The following is a 16,971-nucleotide window of genomic DNA, read 5'->3' as shown; positions in this document are numbered from 1 at the left end:
ACTGAGAGACAACAGAAAGGACACTGACAGAGTGACAGTGGGAGCAGTCTGGGCCGGCTGGATAACTGAGAGACAACAGCAAGGACACTGACAGAGTGACAGTGGGAGCAGTCTGGGCCGGCTGGGTAACAGAGAGACAGCAGCAAACACACTGACAGAGTGACAGTGGGAGCAGTCTGGGCCTGCTGGGTAACTGAGAGACTACAGCAAGGACAGTGACAGAGTGACAGTGGGAACAGTCTGGGCCGTCTGGGCAACTGAGAGACAACAGCAAGGACAGTGACAGAGTGACAGTGGGAGCAGTCTGGGCCGGCTGGGTAACTGAGAGACATCAGCAAAGACACTGACAGAGTGACAGTGGGAGCAGTCTGGGTGGATGGGTAACTGAGAAACAACAGCAAGGACACTGACAGAGTGACAGTGGGAGCAGTCTGGGCCGGCTGGATAACTGAGAGACAACAGCAAGGACACTGACAGAGTGACAGTGGGAGCATTCTGGGCCGGCTGGGTAACAGAGAGACAGCAGCAAAGACACTGACAGAGTGACAGTGAGAGCAGTCTGGGCCGGCTGGGTAACTGAGAGACTACAGCAAGGACAGTGACAGAGTGACAGTGGGAGCAGTCTGGGCCGGCTGGGTAACTGAGGGACAACAGCAAGGTCACTGACAGAGTGAAAGTGGGAGCAGTCTGGGCCGGCTGGGTAACTGAGAGACTACAGCAAGGACAGTGACAGAGTGACAGTGGGAGCAGTCTGGTCCGGCTGGGTAACTGAGAGACAACAGCAAGGACAGTGACAGAGTGACAGTGGGAGCAGTCTCGTCCGGCTGGGTAACTGAGAGACAACAGCAAGGACACTGACAGAGTGACAGTGGGAGCAGTCTGGGCCGGATGGGCAACTGAGAGACAACAGCAAGGACACTGACAGAGTGACAGTGAGAGCAGTCTGGGCCGGCTGGGTAACTGAGAGACAACAGCAAGGGCACTGACAGAGTGACAGTGGGAGCAGTCTGGACCGGTTGGGTAACAGAGAGACAACAGCAAGGACATTGACTGAGTGACAGTGGGAGCAGTCTGTGCTGGCTGGGTAACTCAGAGAAAACCGCAAGGACACTGACAGAGTGACAGTGGGAGCAGTCTGGGCCGGCTGGGTAACTGAGAGACAACAGCAAGGACAGTGACAGAGTGACAGTGAGAGCAGTCTGGGCCGGCTGGGTAACTGAGAGACAACATGCAAGAACACTGACAGAGTGACAGTGGGAGCACTCTGGGCCGGCTGGGTAACTGAGAGACAACAGCAAGGACACTGACAGACTGACAGTGGGAGCAGTCTGAGCCGGATGGGTAACTGAGAGACAACAGCAAGGACACTGAAAGAGTGACAGTGGGAGCAGTCTGGACCGGCTGGTTAACTGAGAGACAACAGCAAGGACACTGAAAGAGTGACAGTGGGAGTAGTCTGGGGCGGCTGGGTAACTGAGAGACAACAGCAAGGGCACTGACAGAGTGACATTGGGAGCAGTCTGGACCGACTGGTTAACTGAGAGACAACAGCAAGGAAACTGACAGAGTGACAGTGAGAGCAGTCTGTGCCGGCTGGGTAACTGAGAGACAACAGCAAGGACACTGACAGAGTGACAGTGGGAGCAGCATGGTCCGTCTGGATAACTGAGAGACAACAGCAAGGACACTGACAGAGTGACAGTGGGAGCAGCATGGTCCGTCTGGATAACTGAGAGACAACAGCAAGGACACTGACAGAGTGACAGTGGGAGCAGCATGGTCCGTCTGGATAACTGAGAGACAACAGCAAGGACACAGACAGAGTGATAGTGGGAGCAGTCTGGGACGGCTGGTTAACTGAGAGACAACAGCAAGGACGCTGACAGTGACAGTGGGAGCAGTCTGGGGCTGCTGGGTAACTTTGAGACAACAGCAACGACACTGACAGAGTGACAGTGGTGTGAGCAGTCTGGACCGGCTGGGTAACTGAGAAACAACAGCAAGGACACTGACAGATTGACAGTGGGAGCAGTCTGGGCCGGCTGGGAAACTGAGAGACAACAGCAAGGACAGTGACAGAGTGACAGTGGGATCCGTCTGGCCCGGCTGGGTAACTGAGAGACAACAGCAAGGACACTGACAGAGTGACAGTGGGAGCAGTCTGGGCCGGCTGGGTAACTGAGAGACAACAGCAAGAACACTGACAGAGCGACAGTGGGAGCAGTAGGGGACGGCTGGTTAACTGAGAGACAACAGCAAGGACGCTGACAGAGTGACAGTGGGAGCAGTCTGGGCCGGCTGGGTAACTTTGAGACAACAGCAACGACACTGACAGAGTGACAGTGGGAGCAGTCTGGGCCGGCTGGGTAACTGAGAGACAACAGCAAGGACACTGACAGAGTGACAGTGAGAGCAGTCTGGGCCGGCTGGGTAATTGAGAGACAACAGCAAGGACAGTGACAGAGTGACAGTGGGATCCGTCTGGCCCGGCTGGGTAACTGAGAGACAACAGCAAGGACACTGACAGAGTGACAGTGGGAGCAGTCTGGGCCGGCTGGGTAACTGAGAGACAACAGCAAGGTCACTGACAGAGTGACAGTGGGAGCAGTGTGGGCCGGCTGGGTAACTGAGAGACAACAGCAAGGACACTGACAGAGTGACAGTGAGAGCAGTCTGGGCCGGCTGGGTAACTGAGAGACAACAGCAAAGACAGTGACAGAGTGACAGTGAGAGCAGTCTGGGCCGGCCGGGTAACTGAGAGACAACAGCAAGGGCAGTGACAGAGTGACAGTGGGAGCAGTCTGGGCCGGCTGGGTAACTGAGAGACAACAGCAAGGACACTGACAGAGTGACAGTGGGAGCAGTCAGGGCCGGCTGGGTAACTGAGAGACAACAGCAAGGACACTGACAGAGTGACAGTGGGAGCATCTGGGCCGGCTGGGTAACTGAGAGACAACAGCAAGGACACTGACAGAGTGACAGTGGGAGCAGTCTGGGCCGGCTGGGTAACAGAGAGACAGCAGCAAAGACACTGACAGAGTGACAGTGGGAGCAGTCTGGGCCGGCTGGGTAACTGAGAGACTACAGCAAGGACAGTGACAGAGTGACAGTGGGAACAGTCTGGGCCGTCTGGGCAACTGAGAGACAACAGCAAGGACAGTGACAGAGCGACAGTGGGAGCAGTCTGTGCCGGCTGGGTAACTGAGAGACAACAGCAAGGACACTGACAGAGTGACAGTGGGAACAGTCTGGGTGGATGGGTAACTGAGAAACAACAGCAAGGACACTGACAGATTGACAGTGGGAGCAGTCTGGGCCGGCTGGATAACTGAGAGACAACAGCAAGGACACTGACAGAGTGACAGTGGGAGCAGTCCTGGCCGGCTGGGTAACAGAGAGACAGCAGCAAAGACACTGACAGAGTGACAGTGGGAGCAGTCTGGGCCGGCTGGGTAACTGAGAGACTACAGCAAGGACAGTGACAGAGTGACAGTGGGAGCAGTCTGGGCCGGCTGGGTAACTGAGGGACAACAGCAAGGTCACTGACAGAGTGAAAGTGGGAGCAGTCTGGTCCGGCTGGGTAACTGAGAGACAACAGCAAGGACAGTGACAGAGTGACAGTGGGAGCAGTCTGGGCCGGCTGGGTAACTGAGAGACAACAGCAAGGACACTGACAGAGTGACAGTGGGAGCAGTCTGGGTGGATGGGTAACTGAGAAACAACAGCAAGGACACTGACAGAGTGACAGTGGGAGCAGTCTGGGCCGGATGGGCAACTGAGAGACAACAGCAAGGACACTGACAGAGTGACAGTGAGAGCAGTCTGGGCCGGCTGGGTAACTGAGAGACAACAGCAAGGGCACTGACAGAGTGACAGTGGGAGCAGTCTGGACCGGCTGGGTAACAGAGAGACAACAGCAAGGACATTGACTGAGTGAAAGTGGGAGCAGTCTGGGCTGGCTGGGTAACTCAGAGAAAACCGCAAGGACACTGACAGAGTGACAGTGGGAGCAGTCTGGGCCGGCTGGGTAACTGAGAGACAACAGCAAGGACAGTGACAGAGTGACAGTGAGAGCAGTCTGGGCCGGCTGGGTAACTGAGAGACAACATGCAAGAACACTGACAGAGTGACAGTGGGAGCAGTCTGGGCCGGCTGGGTAACTGAGAGACAACAGCAAGGACACTGAAAGAGTGACAGTGGTAGTAGTCTGGGGCGGCTGGGTAACTGAGAGACAACAGCAAGGGCACTGACAGAGTGACAGCGGGAGCAGTCTGGACCGGCTGGGTAACTGAGAGACAACAGCAAGGACACTGACAGAGTGACAGTGAGAGCAGTCTGGGCCGGCTGGGTAACTGAGAGACAACAGCAAGGACACTGACAGAGTGACAGTGGGAGCAGCATGGTCCGTCTGGATAACTGAGAGACAACAGCAAGGACACTGACAGATTGACAGTGGGAGCAGTCTGGGCCGGCTGGGTAACTTTGAGACAACAGCAAGGACACAGACAGAGTGACAGTGGGAGCAGTCTGGGACGGCTGGTTAACTGAGAGACAACAGCAAGGACACAGACAGAGTGACAGTGGGAGCAGTCTGGGACGGCTGGTTAACTGAGAGACAACAGCAAGGACGCTGACAGAGTGACAGTGGGAGCAGTCTGGGCCGGCTGGGTAACTGAGAGACAACAGCAAAGACAGTGACAGAGTGACAGCGGGAGCAGTAGGGGCCGGCTGAGTAACTGAGGGACAACAGCAAGGACTCTGACAGAGTGACAGTGAGAGCAGTCTGGGCCGGCCGGGTAACTGAGAGACAACAGCAAGGGCAGTGACAGAGTGACAGTGGGAGCAGTCTGGGACGGCTGGGTAACTGAGAGACAACAGCAAGGACACTGACAGAGTGACAGTGGGAGCAGTCAGGGCCGGCTGGGTAACTGAGAGACAACAGCAAGGACACTGACAGAGTGACAGTGGGAGCAGTCTGGGCCGGCTGGGTAACTGAGAGACAACAGAAAGGACACTGACAGAGTGACAGTGGGAGCAGTCTGGGCCGGCTGGATAACTGAGAGACAGCAGCAAAGACACTGACAGAGTGACAGTGGGAGCAGTCTGGGCCGGCTGGGTAACTGAGAGACAACAGCAAAGACAGTGACAGAGTGACAGCGGGAGCAGTAGGGGCCGGCTGGGTAACTGAGGGACAACAGCAAGGACTCTGACAGAGTGACAGTGAGAGCAGTCTGGGCCGGCCGGGTAACTGAGAGACAACAGCAAGGGCAGTGACAGAGTGACAGTGGGAGCAGTCTGGGCCGGCTGGGTAACTGAGAGACAACAGAAAGGACACTGACAGAGTGACAGTGGGAGCAGTCTGGGCCGGCTGGATAACTGAGAGACAACAGCAAGGACACTGACAGAGTGACAGTGGGAGCAGTCTGGGCCGGCTGGGTAACAGAGAGACAGCAGCAAACACACTGACAGAGTGACAGTGGGAGCAGTCTGGGCCTGCTGGGTAACTGAGAGACTACAGCAAGGACAGTGACAGAGTGACAGTGGGAACAGTCTGGGCCGTCTGGGCAACTGAGAGACAACAGCAAGGACAGTGACAGAGTGACAGTGGGAGCAGTCTGGGCCGGCTGGGTAACTGAGAGACATCAGCAAAGACACTGACAGAGTGACAGTGGGAGCAGTCTGGGTGGATGGGTAACTGAGAAACAACAGCAAGGACACTGACAGAGTGACAGTGGGAGCAGTCTGGGCCGGCTGGATAACTGAGAGACAACAGCAAGGACACTGACAGAGTGACAGTGGGAGCATTCTGGGCCGGCTGGGTAACAGAGAGACAGCAGCAAAGACACTGACAGAGTGACAGTGAGAGCAGTCTGGGCCGGCTGGGTAACTGAGAGACTACAGCAAGGACAGTGACAGAGTGACAGTGGGAGCAGTCTGGGCCGGCTGGGTAACTGAGGGACAACAGCAAGGTCACTGACAGAGTGAAAGTGGGAGCAGTCTGGGCCGGCTGGGTAACTGAGAGACTACAGCAAGGACAGTGACAGAGTGACAGTGGGAGCAGTCTGGTCCGGCTGGGTAACTGAGAGACAACAGCAAGGACAGTGACAGAGTGACAGTGGGAGCAGTCTCGGCCGGCTGGGTAACTGAGAGACAACAGCAAGGACACTGACAGAGTGACAGTGGGAGCAGTCTGGGCCGGATGGGCAACTGAGAGACAACAGCAAGGACACTGACAGAGTGACAGTGAGAGCAGTCTGGGCCGGCTGGGTAACTGAGAGACAACAGCAAGGGCACTGACAGAGTGACAGTGGGAGCAGTCTGGACCGGCTGGGTAACAGAGAGACAACAGCAAGGACATTGACTGAGTGACAGTGGGAGCAGTCTGTGCTGGCTGGGTAACTCAGAGAAAACCGCAAGGACACTGACAGAGTGACAGTGGGAGCAGTCTGGGCCGGCTGGGTAACTGAGAGACAACAGCAAGGACAGTGACAGAGTGACAGTGAGAGCAGTCTGGGCCGGCTGGGTAACTGAGAGACAACATGCAAGAACACTGACAGAGTGACAGTGGGAGCACTCTGGGCCGGCTGGGTAACTGAGAGACAACAGCAAGGACACTGACAGACTGACAGTGGGAGCAGTCTGAGCCGGATGGGTAACTGAGAGACAACAGCAAGGACACTGAAAGAGTGACAGTGGGAGCAGTCTGGACCGGCTGGTTAACTGAGAGACAACAGCAAGGACACTGAAAGAGTGACAGTGGGAGTAGTCTGGGGCGGCTGGGTAACTGAGAGACAACAGCAAGGGCACTGACAGAGTGACAGTGGGAGCAGTCTGGACCGACTGGTTAACTGAGAGACAACAGCAAGGAAACTGACAGAGTGACAGTGAGAGCAGTCTGTGCCGGCTGGGTAACTGAGAGACAACAGCAAGGACACTGACAGAGTGACAGTGGGAGCAGCATGGTCCGTCTGGATAACTGAGAGACAACAGCAAGGACACTGACAGAGTGACAGTGGGAGCAGCATGGTCCGTCTGGATAACTGAGAGACAACAGCAAGGACACTGACAGAGTGACAGTGGGAGCAGCATGGTCCGTCTGGATAACTGAGAGACAACAGCAAGGACACAGACAGAGTGATAGTGGGAGCAGTCTGGGACGGCTGGTTAACTGAGAGACAACAGCAAGGACGCTGACAGTGACAGTGGGAGCAGTCTGGGCCGGCTGGGTAACTTTGAGACAACAGCAACGACACTGACAGAGTGACAGTGGTGTGAGCAGTCTGGGCCGGCTGGGTAACTGAGAGACAACAGCAAGGACAGTGACAGAGTGACAGTGGGATCCGTCTCGCCCGGCTGGGTAACTGAGAGAAAACAGCAAGGACACTGACAGAGTGACAGTGGGAGCAGTCTGGGCCGGCTGGGTAACTGAGAGACAACAGCAAGGACACTGACAGAGTGACAGTGGGAGCAGTCTGGGCCGGCTGGGTAACTGAGAGACAACAGCAAAGACAGTGACAGAGTGACAGCGGGAGCAGTAGGGGCCGGCTGAGTAACTGAGGGACAACAGCAAGGACTCTGACAGAGTGACAGTGAGAGCAGTCTGGGCCGGCCGGGTAACTGAGAGACAACAGCAAGGGCAGTGACAGAGTGACAGTGGGAGCAGTCTGGGACGGCTGGGTAACTGAGAGACAACAGCAAGGACACTGACAGAGTGACAGTGGGAGCAGTCAGGGCCGGCTGGGTAACTGAGAGACAACAGCAAGGACACTGACAGAGTGACAGTGGGAGCAGTCTGGGCCGGCTGGGTAACTGAGAGACAACAGAAAGGACACTGACAGAGTGACAGTGGGAGCAGTCTGGGCCGGCTGGATAACTGAGAGACAGCAGCAAAGACACTGACAGAGTGACAGTGGGAGCAGTCTGGGCCGGCTGGGTAACTGAGAGACAACAGCAAAGACAGTGACAGAGTGACAGCGGGAGCAGTAGGGGCCGGCTGGGTAACTGAGGGACAACAGCAAGGACTCTGACAGAGTGACAGTGAGAGCAGTCTGGGCCGGCCGGGTAACTGAGAGACAACAGCAAGGGCAGTGACAGAGTGACAGTGGGAGCAGTCTGGGCCGGCTGGGTAACTGAGAGACAACAGAAAGGACACTGACAGAGTGACAGTGGGAGCAGTCTGGGCCGGCTGGATAACTGAGAGACAACAGCAAGGACACTGACAGAGTGACAGTGGGAGCAGTCTGGGCCGGCTGGGTAACAGAGAGACAGCAGCAAACACACTGACAGAGTGACAGTGGGAGCAGTCTGGGCCTGCTGGGTAACTGAGAGACTACAGCAAGGACAGTGACAGAGTGACAGTGGGAACAGTCTGGGCCGTCTGGGCAACTGAGAGACAACAGCAAGGACAGTGACAGAGTGACAGTGGGAGCAGTCTGGGCCGGCTGGGTAACTGAGAGACATCAGCAAAGACACTGACAGAGTGACAGTGGGAGCAGTCTGGGTGGATGGGTAACTGAGAAACAACAGCAAGGACACTGACAGAGTGACAGTGGGAGCAGTCTGGGCCGGCTGGATAACTGAGAGACAACAGCAAGGACACTGACAGAGTGACAGTGGGAGCATTCTGGGCCGGCTGGGTAACAGAGAGACAGCAGCAAAGACACTGACAGAGTGACAGTGAGAGCAGTCTGGGCCGGCTGGGTAACTGAGAGACTACAGCAAGGACAGTGACAGAGTGACAGTGGGAGCAGTCTGGGCCGGCTGGGTAACTGAGGGACAACAGCAAGGTCACTGACAGAGTGAAAGTGGGAGCAGTCTGGGCCGGCTGGGTAACTGAGAGACTACAGCAAGGACAGTGACAGAGTGACAGTGGGAGCAGTCTGGTCCGGCTGGGTAACTGAGAGACAACAGCAAGGACAGTGACAGAGTGACAGTGGGAGCAGTCTCGGCCGGCTGGGTAACTGAGAGACAACAGCAAGGACACTGACAGAGTGACAGTGGGAGCAGTCTGGGCCGGATGGGCAACTGAGAGACAACAGCAAGGACACTGACAGAGTGACAGTGAGAGCAGTCTGGGCCGGCTGGGTAACTGAGAGACAACAGCAAGGGCACTGACAGAGTGACAGTGGGAGCAGTCTGGACCGGCTGGGTAACAGAGAGACAACAGCAAGGACATTGACTGAGTGACAGTGGGAGCAGTCTGTGCTGGCTGGGTAACTCAGAGAAAACCGCAAGGACACTGACAGAGTGACAGTGGGAGCAGTCTGGGCCGGCTGGGTAACTGAGAGACAACAGCAAGGACAGTGACAGAGTGACAGTGAGAGCAGTCTGGGCCGGCTGGGTAACTGAGAGACAACATGCAAGAACACTGACAGAGTGACAGTGGGAGCACTCTGGGCCGGCTGGGTAACTGAGAGACAACAGCAAGGACACTGACAGACTGACAGTGGGAGCAGTCTGAGCCGGATGGGTAACTGAGAGACAACAGCAAGGACACTGAAAGAGTGACAGTGGGAGCAGTCTGGACCGGCTGGTTAACTGAGAGACAACAGCAAGGACACTGAAAGAGTGACAGTGGGAGTAGTCTGGGGCGGCTGGGTAACTGAGAGACAACAGCAAGGGCACTGACAGAGTGACAGTGGGAGCAGTCTGGACCGACTGGTTAACTGAGAGACAACAGCAAGGAAACTGACAGAGTGACAGTGAGAGCAGTCTGTGCCGGCTGGGTAACTGAGAGACAACAGCAAGGACACTGACAGAGTGACAGTGGGAGCAGCATGGTCCGTCTGGATAACTGAGAGACAACAGCAAGGACACTGACAGAGTGACAGTGGGAGCAGCATGGTCCGTCTGGATAACTGAGAGACAACAGCAAGGACACTGACAGAGTGACAGTGGGAGCAGCATGGTCCGTCTGGATAACTGAGAGACAACAGCAAGGACACAGACAGAGTGATAGTGGGAGCAGTCTGGGACGGCTGGTTAACTGAGAGACAACAGCAAGGACGCTGACAGTGACAGTGGGAGCAGTCTGGGGCTGCTGGGTAACTTTGAGACAACAGCAACGACACTGACAGAGTGACAGTGGTGTGAGCAGTCTGGACCGGCTGGGTAACTGAGAAACAACAGCAAGGACACTGACAGATTGACAGTGGGAGCAGTCTGGGCCGGCTGGGAAACTGAGAGACAACAGCAAGGACAGTGACAGAGTGACAGTGGGATCCGTCTGGCCCGGCTGGGTAACTGAGAGACAACAGCAAGGACACTGACAGAGTGACAGTGGGAGCAGTCTGGGCCGGCTGGGTAACTGAGAGACAACAGCAAGGACACTGACAGAGCGACAGTGGGAGCAGTAGGGGACGGCTGGTTAACTGAGAGACAACAGCAAGGACGCTGACAGAGTGACAGTGGGAGCAGTCTGGGCCGGCTGGGTAACTTTGAGACAACAGCAACGACACTGACAGAGTGACAGTGGGAGCAGTCTGGGCCGGCTGGGTAACTGAGAGACAACAGCAAGGACACTGACAGAGTGACAGTGAGAGCAGTCTGGGCCGGCTGGGTAATTGAGAGACAACAGCAAGGACAGTGACAGAGTGACAGTGGGATCCGTCTGGCCCGGCTGGGTAACTGAGAGACAACAGCAAGGACACTGACAGAGTGACAGTGGGAGCAGTCTGGGCCGGCTGGGTAACTGAGAGACAACAGCAAGGTCACTGACAGAGTGACAGTGGGAGCAGTGTGGGCCGGCTGGGTAACTGAGAGACAACAGCAAGGACACTGACAGAGTGACAGTGAGAGCAGTCTGGGCCGGCTGGGTAACTGAGAGACAACAGCAAAGACAGTGACAGAGTGACAGTGAGAGCAGTCTGGGCCGGCCGGGTAACTGAGAGACAACAGCAAGGGCAGTGACAGAGTGACAGTGGGAGCAGTCTGGGCCGGCTGGGTAACTGAGAGACAACAGCAAGGACACTGACAGAGTGACAGTGGGAGCAGTCAGGGCCGGCTGGTTAACTGAGAGACAACAGCAAGGACACTGACAGAGTGACAGTGGGAGCAGTCTGGGCCGGCTGGGTAACTGAGAGACAACAGCAAGGACACTGACAGAGTGACAGTGGGAGCAGTCTGGGCCGGCTGGGTAACAGAGAGACAGCAGCAAAGACACTGACAGAGTGACAGTGGGAGCAGTCTGGGCCGGCTGGGTAACTGAGAGACTACAGCAAGGACAGTGACAGAGTGACAGTGGGAACAGTCTGGGCCGTCTGGGCAACTGAGAGACAACAGCAAGGACAGTGACAGAGCGACAGTGGGAGCAGTCTGTGCCGGCTGGGTAACTGAGAGACAACAGCAAGGACACTGACAGAGTGACAGTGGGAACAGTCTGGGTGGATGGGTAACTGAGAAACAACAGCAAGGACACTGACAGATTGACAGTGGGAGCAGTCTGGGCCGGCTGGATAACTGAGAGACAACAGCAAGGACACTGACAGAGTGACAGTGGGAGCAGTCCTGGCCGGCTGGGTAACAGAGAGACAGCAGCAAAGACACTGACAGAGTGACAGTGGGAGCAGTCTGGGCCGGCTGGGTAACTGAGAGACTACAGCAAGGACAGTGACAGAGTGACAGTGGGAGCAGTCTGGGCCGGCTGGGTAACTGAGGGACAACAGCAAGGACAGTGACAGAGTGACAGTGGGAGCAGTCTGGGCCGGCTGGGTAACTGAGAGACAACAGCAAGGACACTGACAGAGTGACAGTGGGAGCAGTCTGGGTGGATGGGTAACTGAGAAACAACAGCAAGGACACTGACAGAGTGACAGTGGGAGCAGTCTGGGCCGGATGGGCAACTGAGAGACAACAGCAAGGACACTGACAGAGTGACAGTGAGAGCAGTCTGGGCCGGCTGGGTAACTGAGAGACAACAGCAAGGGCACTGACAGAGTGACAGTGGGAGCAGTCTGGACCGGCTGGGTAACAGAGAGACAACAGCAAGGACATTGACTGAGTGACAGTGGGAGCAGTCTGGGCTGGCTGGGTAACTCAGAGAAAACCGCAAGGACACTGACAGAGTGGCAGTGGGAGCAGTCTGGGCCGGCTGGGTAACTGAGAGACAACAGCAAGGACAGTGACAGAGTGACAGTGAGAGCAGTCTGGGCCGGCTGGGTAACTGAGAGACAACATGCAAGAACACTGACAGAGTGACAGTGGGAGCAGTCTGGGCCGGCTGGGTAACTGAGAGACAACAGCAAGGACACTGAAAGAGTGACAGTGGTAGTAGTCTGGGGCGGCTGGGTAACTGAGAGACAACAGCAAGGGCACTGACAGAGTGACAGCGGGAGCAGTCTGGACCGGCTGGGTAACTGAGAGACAACAGCAAGGACACTGACAGAGTGACAGTGAGAGCAGTCTGGGCCGGCTGGGTAACTGAGAGACAACAGCAAGGACACTGACAGAGTGACAGTGGGAGCAGCATGGTCCGTCTGGATAACTGAGAGACAACAGCAAGGACACTGACAGATTGACAGTGGGAGCAGTCTGGGCCGGCTGGGTAACTTTGAGACAACAGCAAGGACACAGACAGAGTGACAGTGGGAGCAGTCTGGGACGGCTGGTTAACTGAGAGACAACAGCAAGGACACAGACAGAGTGACAGTGGGAGCAGTCTGGGACGGCTGGTTAACTGAGAGACAACAGCAAGGACGCTGACAGAGTGACAGTGGGAGCAGTCTGGGCCGGCTGGGTAACTTTGAGACAACAGCAACGACACTGACAGAGTGACAGTGGTGTGAGCAGTCTGGGCCGGCTGGGTAACTGAGAGACAACAGCAAGGACAGTGACAGAGTGACAGTGGGATCCGTCTCGCCCGGCTGGGTAACTGAGAGAAAACAGCAAGGACACTGACAGAGTGACAGTGGGAGCAGTCTGGGCCGGCTGGGTAACTGAGAGACAACAGCAAGGACACTGACAGAGTGACAGTGGGAGCAGTCTGGGCCGGCTGGGTAACTGAGAGACAACAGCAAAGACAGTGACAGAGTGACAGCGGGAGCAGTAGGGGCCGGCTGAGTAACTGAGGGACAACAGCAAGGACTCTGACAGAGTGACAGTGAGAGCAGTCTGGGCCGGCCGGGTAACTGAGAGACAACAGCAAGGGCAGTGACAGAGTGACAGTGGGAGCAGTCTGGGACGGCTGGGTAACTGAGAGACAACAGCAAGGACACTGACAGAGTGACAGTGGGAGCAGTCAGGGCCGGCTGGGTAACTGAGAGACAACAGCAAGGACACTGACAGAGTGACAGTGGGAGCAGTCTGGGCCGGCTGGGTAACTGAGAGACAACAGAAAGGACACTGACAGAGTGACAGTGGGAGCAGTCTGGGCCGGCTGGGTAACAGAGAGACAGCAGCAAAGACACTGACAGAGTGACAGTGGGAGCAGTCTGGGCCGGCTGGGTAACTGAGAGACAACAGCAAGGACACTGAAAGAGTGACAGTGGTAGTAGTCTGGGGCGGCTGGGTAACTGAGAGACAACAGCAAGGGCACTGACAGAGTGACAGCGGGAGCAGTCTGGACCGGCTGGGTAACTGAGAGACAACAGCAAGGACACTGACAGAGTGACAGTGAGAGCAGTCTGGGCCGGCTGGGTAACTGAGAGACAACAGCAAGGACACTGACAGAGTGACAGTGGGAGCAGCATGGTCCGTCTGGATAACTGAGAGACAACAGCAAGGACACTGACAGATTGACAGTGGGAGCAGTCTGGGCCGGCTGGGTAACTTTGAGACAACAGCAAGGACACAGACAGAGTGACAGTGGGAGCAGTCTGGGACGACTGGTTAACTGAGAGACAACAGCAAGGACACAGACAGAGTGACAGTGGGAGCAGTCTGGGACGGCTGGTTAACTGAGAGACAACAGCAAGGACGCTGACAGAGTGACAGTGGGAGCAGTCTGGGCCGGCTGGGTAACTTTGAGACAACAGCAACGACACTGACAGAGTGACAGTGGTGTGAGCAGTCTGGGCCGGCTGGGTAACTGAGAGACAACAGCAAGGACAGTGACAGAGTGACAGTGGGATCCGTCTCGCCCGGCTGGGTAACTGAGAGAAAACAGCAAGGACACTGACAGAGTGACAGTGGGAGCAGTCTGGGCCGGCTGGGTAACTGAGAGACAACAGCAAGGACACTGACAGAGTGACAGTGGGAGCAGTCTGGGCCGGCTGGGTAACTGAGAGACAACAGCAAAGACAGTGACAGAGTGACAGCGGGAGCAGTAGGGGCCGGCTGAGTAACTGAGGGACAACAGCAAGGACTCTGACAGAGTGACAGTGAGAGCAGTCTGGGCCGGCCGGGTAACTGAGAGACAACAGCAAGGGCAGTGACAGAGTGACAGTGGGAGCAGTCTGGGACGGCTGGGTAACTGAGAGACAACAGCAAGGACACTGACAGAGTGACAGTGGGAGCAGTCAGGGCCGGCTGGGTAACTGAGAGACAACAGCAAGGACACTGACAGAGTGACAGTGGGAGCAGTCTGGGCCGGCTGGATAACTGAGAGACAGCAGCAAAGACACTGACAGAGTGACAGTGGGAGCAGTCTGGGCCGGCTGGGTAACTGAGAGACAACAGCAAAGACAGTGACAGAGTGACAGCGGGAGCAGTAGGGGCCGGCTGGGTAACTGAGGGACAACAGCAAGGACTCTGACAGAGTGACAGTGAGAGCAGTCTGGGCCGGCCGGGTAACTGAGAGACAACAGCAAGGGCAGTGACAGAGTGAAAGTGGGAGCAGTCTGGGACGGCTGGGTAACTGAGAGACAACAGCAAGGACACTGACAGAGTGACAGTGGGAGCAGTCAGGGCCGGCTGGGTAACTGAGAGACAACAGCAAGGACACTGACAGAGTGACAGTGGGAGCAGTCTGGGCCGGCTGGGTAACTGAGAGACAACAGAAAGGACACTGACAGAGTGACAGTGGGAGCAGTCTGGGCCGGCTGGGTAACAGAGAGACAGCAGCAAAGACACTGACAGAGTGACAGTGGGAGCAGTCTGGGCCGGCTGGGTAACTGAGAGACTACAGCAAGGACAGTGACAGAGTGACAGTGGGAACAGTCTGGGCCGTCTGGGCAACTGAGAGACAACAGCAAGGACAGTGACAGAGTGACAGTGGGAGCAGTCTGGGCCGGCTGGGTAACTGAGAGACAACAGCAAAGACACTGACAGAGTGACAGTGGGAGCAGTCTGGGTGGATGGGTAACTGAGAAACAACAGCAAGGACACTGACAGAGTGACAGTGGGAGCAGTCTGGGCCGGCTGGATAACTGAGAGACAACAGCAAGGACACTGACAGAGTGACAGTGGGAGCATTCTGGGCCGGCTGGGTAACTGAGAGACTACAGCAAGGACAGTGACAGAGTGACAGTGGGAGCAGTCTGGGCCGGCTGGGTAACTGAGGGACAACAGCAAGGTCACTGACAGAGTGACAGTGGGAGCAGTCTGGGCCGGCTGGGTAACTGAGAGACAACAGCAAGGACACTGACAGAGTGACAGTGGGAGCAGTCTGGGTGGATGGGTAACTGAGAAACAACAGCAAGGACACTGACAGAGTGACAGTGAGAGCAGTCTGGGCCGGCTGGGTAACTGAGAGACAACAGCAAGGACACTGACAGAGTGACAGTGGGAGCAGTCTGGGTGGATGGGTAACTGAGAGACAACAGCAAGGGCACTGACAGAGTGACAGTGGGAGCAGTCTGGACCGGCTGCGTAACAGAGAGACAACAGCAAGGACATTGACTGAGTGACAGTGGGAGCAGTCTGGGCTGGCTGGGTAACTCAGAGAAAACCGCAAGGACACTGACAGAGTGACAGTGGGAGCAGTCTGGGCCGGCTGGGTAACTGAGAGACAACAGCAAGGACAGTGACAGAGTGACAGTGAGAGCAGTCTGGGCCGGCTGATAACTGAGAGACAACATGCAATAACACTGACAGAGTGACAGTGGGAGCAGTCTGGGCCGGCTGGGTAACTGAGAGACAACAGCAAGGACACTGAAAGAGTGACAGTGGGAGCAGTCTGGGCCGGCTGGGTAACTGTGAGACAACAGCAACGACACTGACAGAGTGACAGTGGTGTGAGCAGTCTGGGCCGGCTGGGTAACTGAGAGACAATAGCAAGGACAGTGACAGAGTGACAGTGGGATCCGTCTGGCCCGGCTGGGTAACTGAGAGAAACCAGCAAGGACACTGACCGAGTGACAGTGGGAGCAGTCTGGGCCGGCTGGGTAACTGAGAGACAACAGCAAGGACACTGACAGAGTGACAGTGGGAGCAGTCTGGGCCGGCTGGGTAACTGAGAGACAACAGCAAAGACAGTGACAGAGTGACAGCGGGAGCAGTAGGGGCCGGCTGGGTAACTGAGGGACAACAGCAAGGACTCTGACAGAGTGACAGTGAGAGCAGTCTGGGCCGGCCGGGTAACTGAGAGACAACAGCAAGGGCAGTGACAGAGTGACAGTGGGAGCAGTCTGGGCCGGCTGGGTAACTGAGAGACAACAGCAAGGACACTGACAGAGTGACAGTGGGAGCAGTCAGGGCCGGCTGGGTAACTGAGAGACAACAGCAAGGACACTGACAGAGTGACAGTGGGAGCAGTCTGGGCCGGCTGGGTAACTGAGAGACAACAGAAAGGACACTGACAGAGTGACAGTGGGAGCAGTCTGGGCCGGCTGGATAACTGAGAGACAACAGCAAGGACACTGACAGAGTGACAGTGGGAGCAGTCTGGGCCGGCTGGGTAACAGAGAGACAGCAGCAAACACACTGACAGAGTGACAGTGGGATCAGTCTGGGCCTGCTGGGTAACTGAGAGACTACAGCAAGGACAGTGACAGAGTGACAGTGGGAACAGTCTGTGCCGTCTGGGCAACTGAGAGACAACAGCAAGGACAGTGACAGAGTGACAGTGGGAGCAGTCTGGGCCGGCTGGGTAACTGA

This window comes from Scyliorhinus torazame, chromosome 20, assembly GCF_047496885.1.
Source record: "Scyliorhinus torazame isolate Kashiwa2021f chromosome 20, sScyTor2.1, whole genome shotgun sequence".
Taxonomy (NCBI): Eukaryota; Metazoa; Chordata; class Chondrichthyes; order Carcharhiniformes; family Scyliorhinidae; genus Scyliorhinus; species Scyliorhinus torazame.
This window is presented reverse-complemented; position numbering follows the sequence as displayed.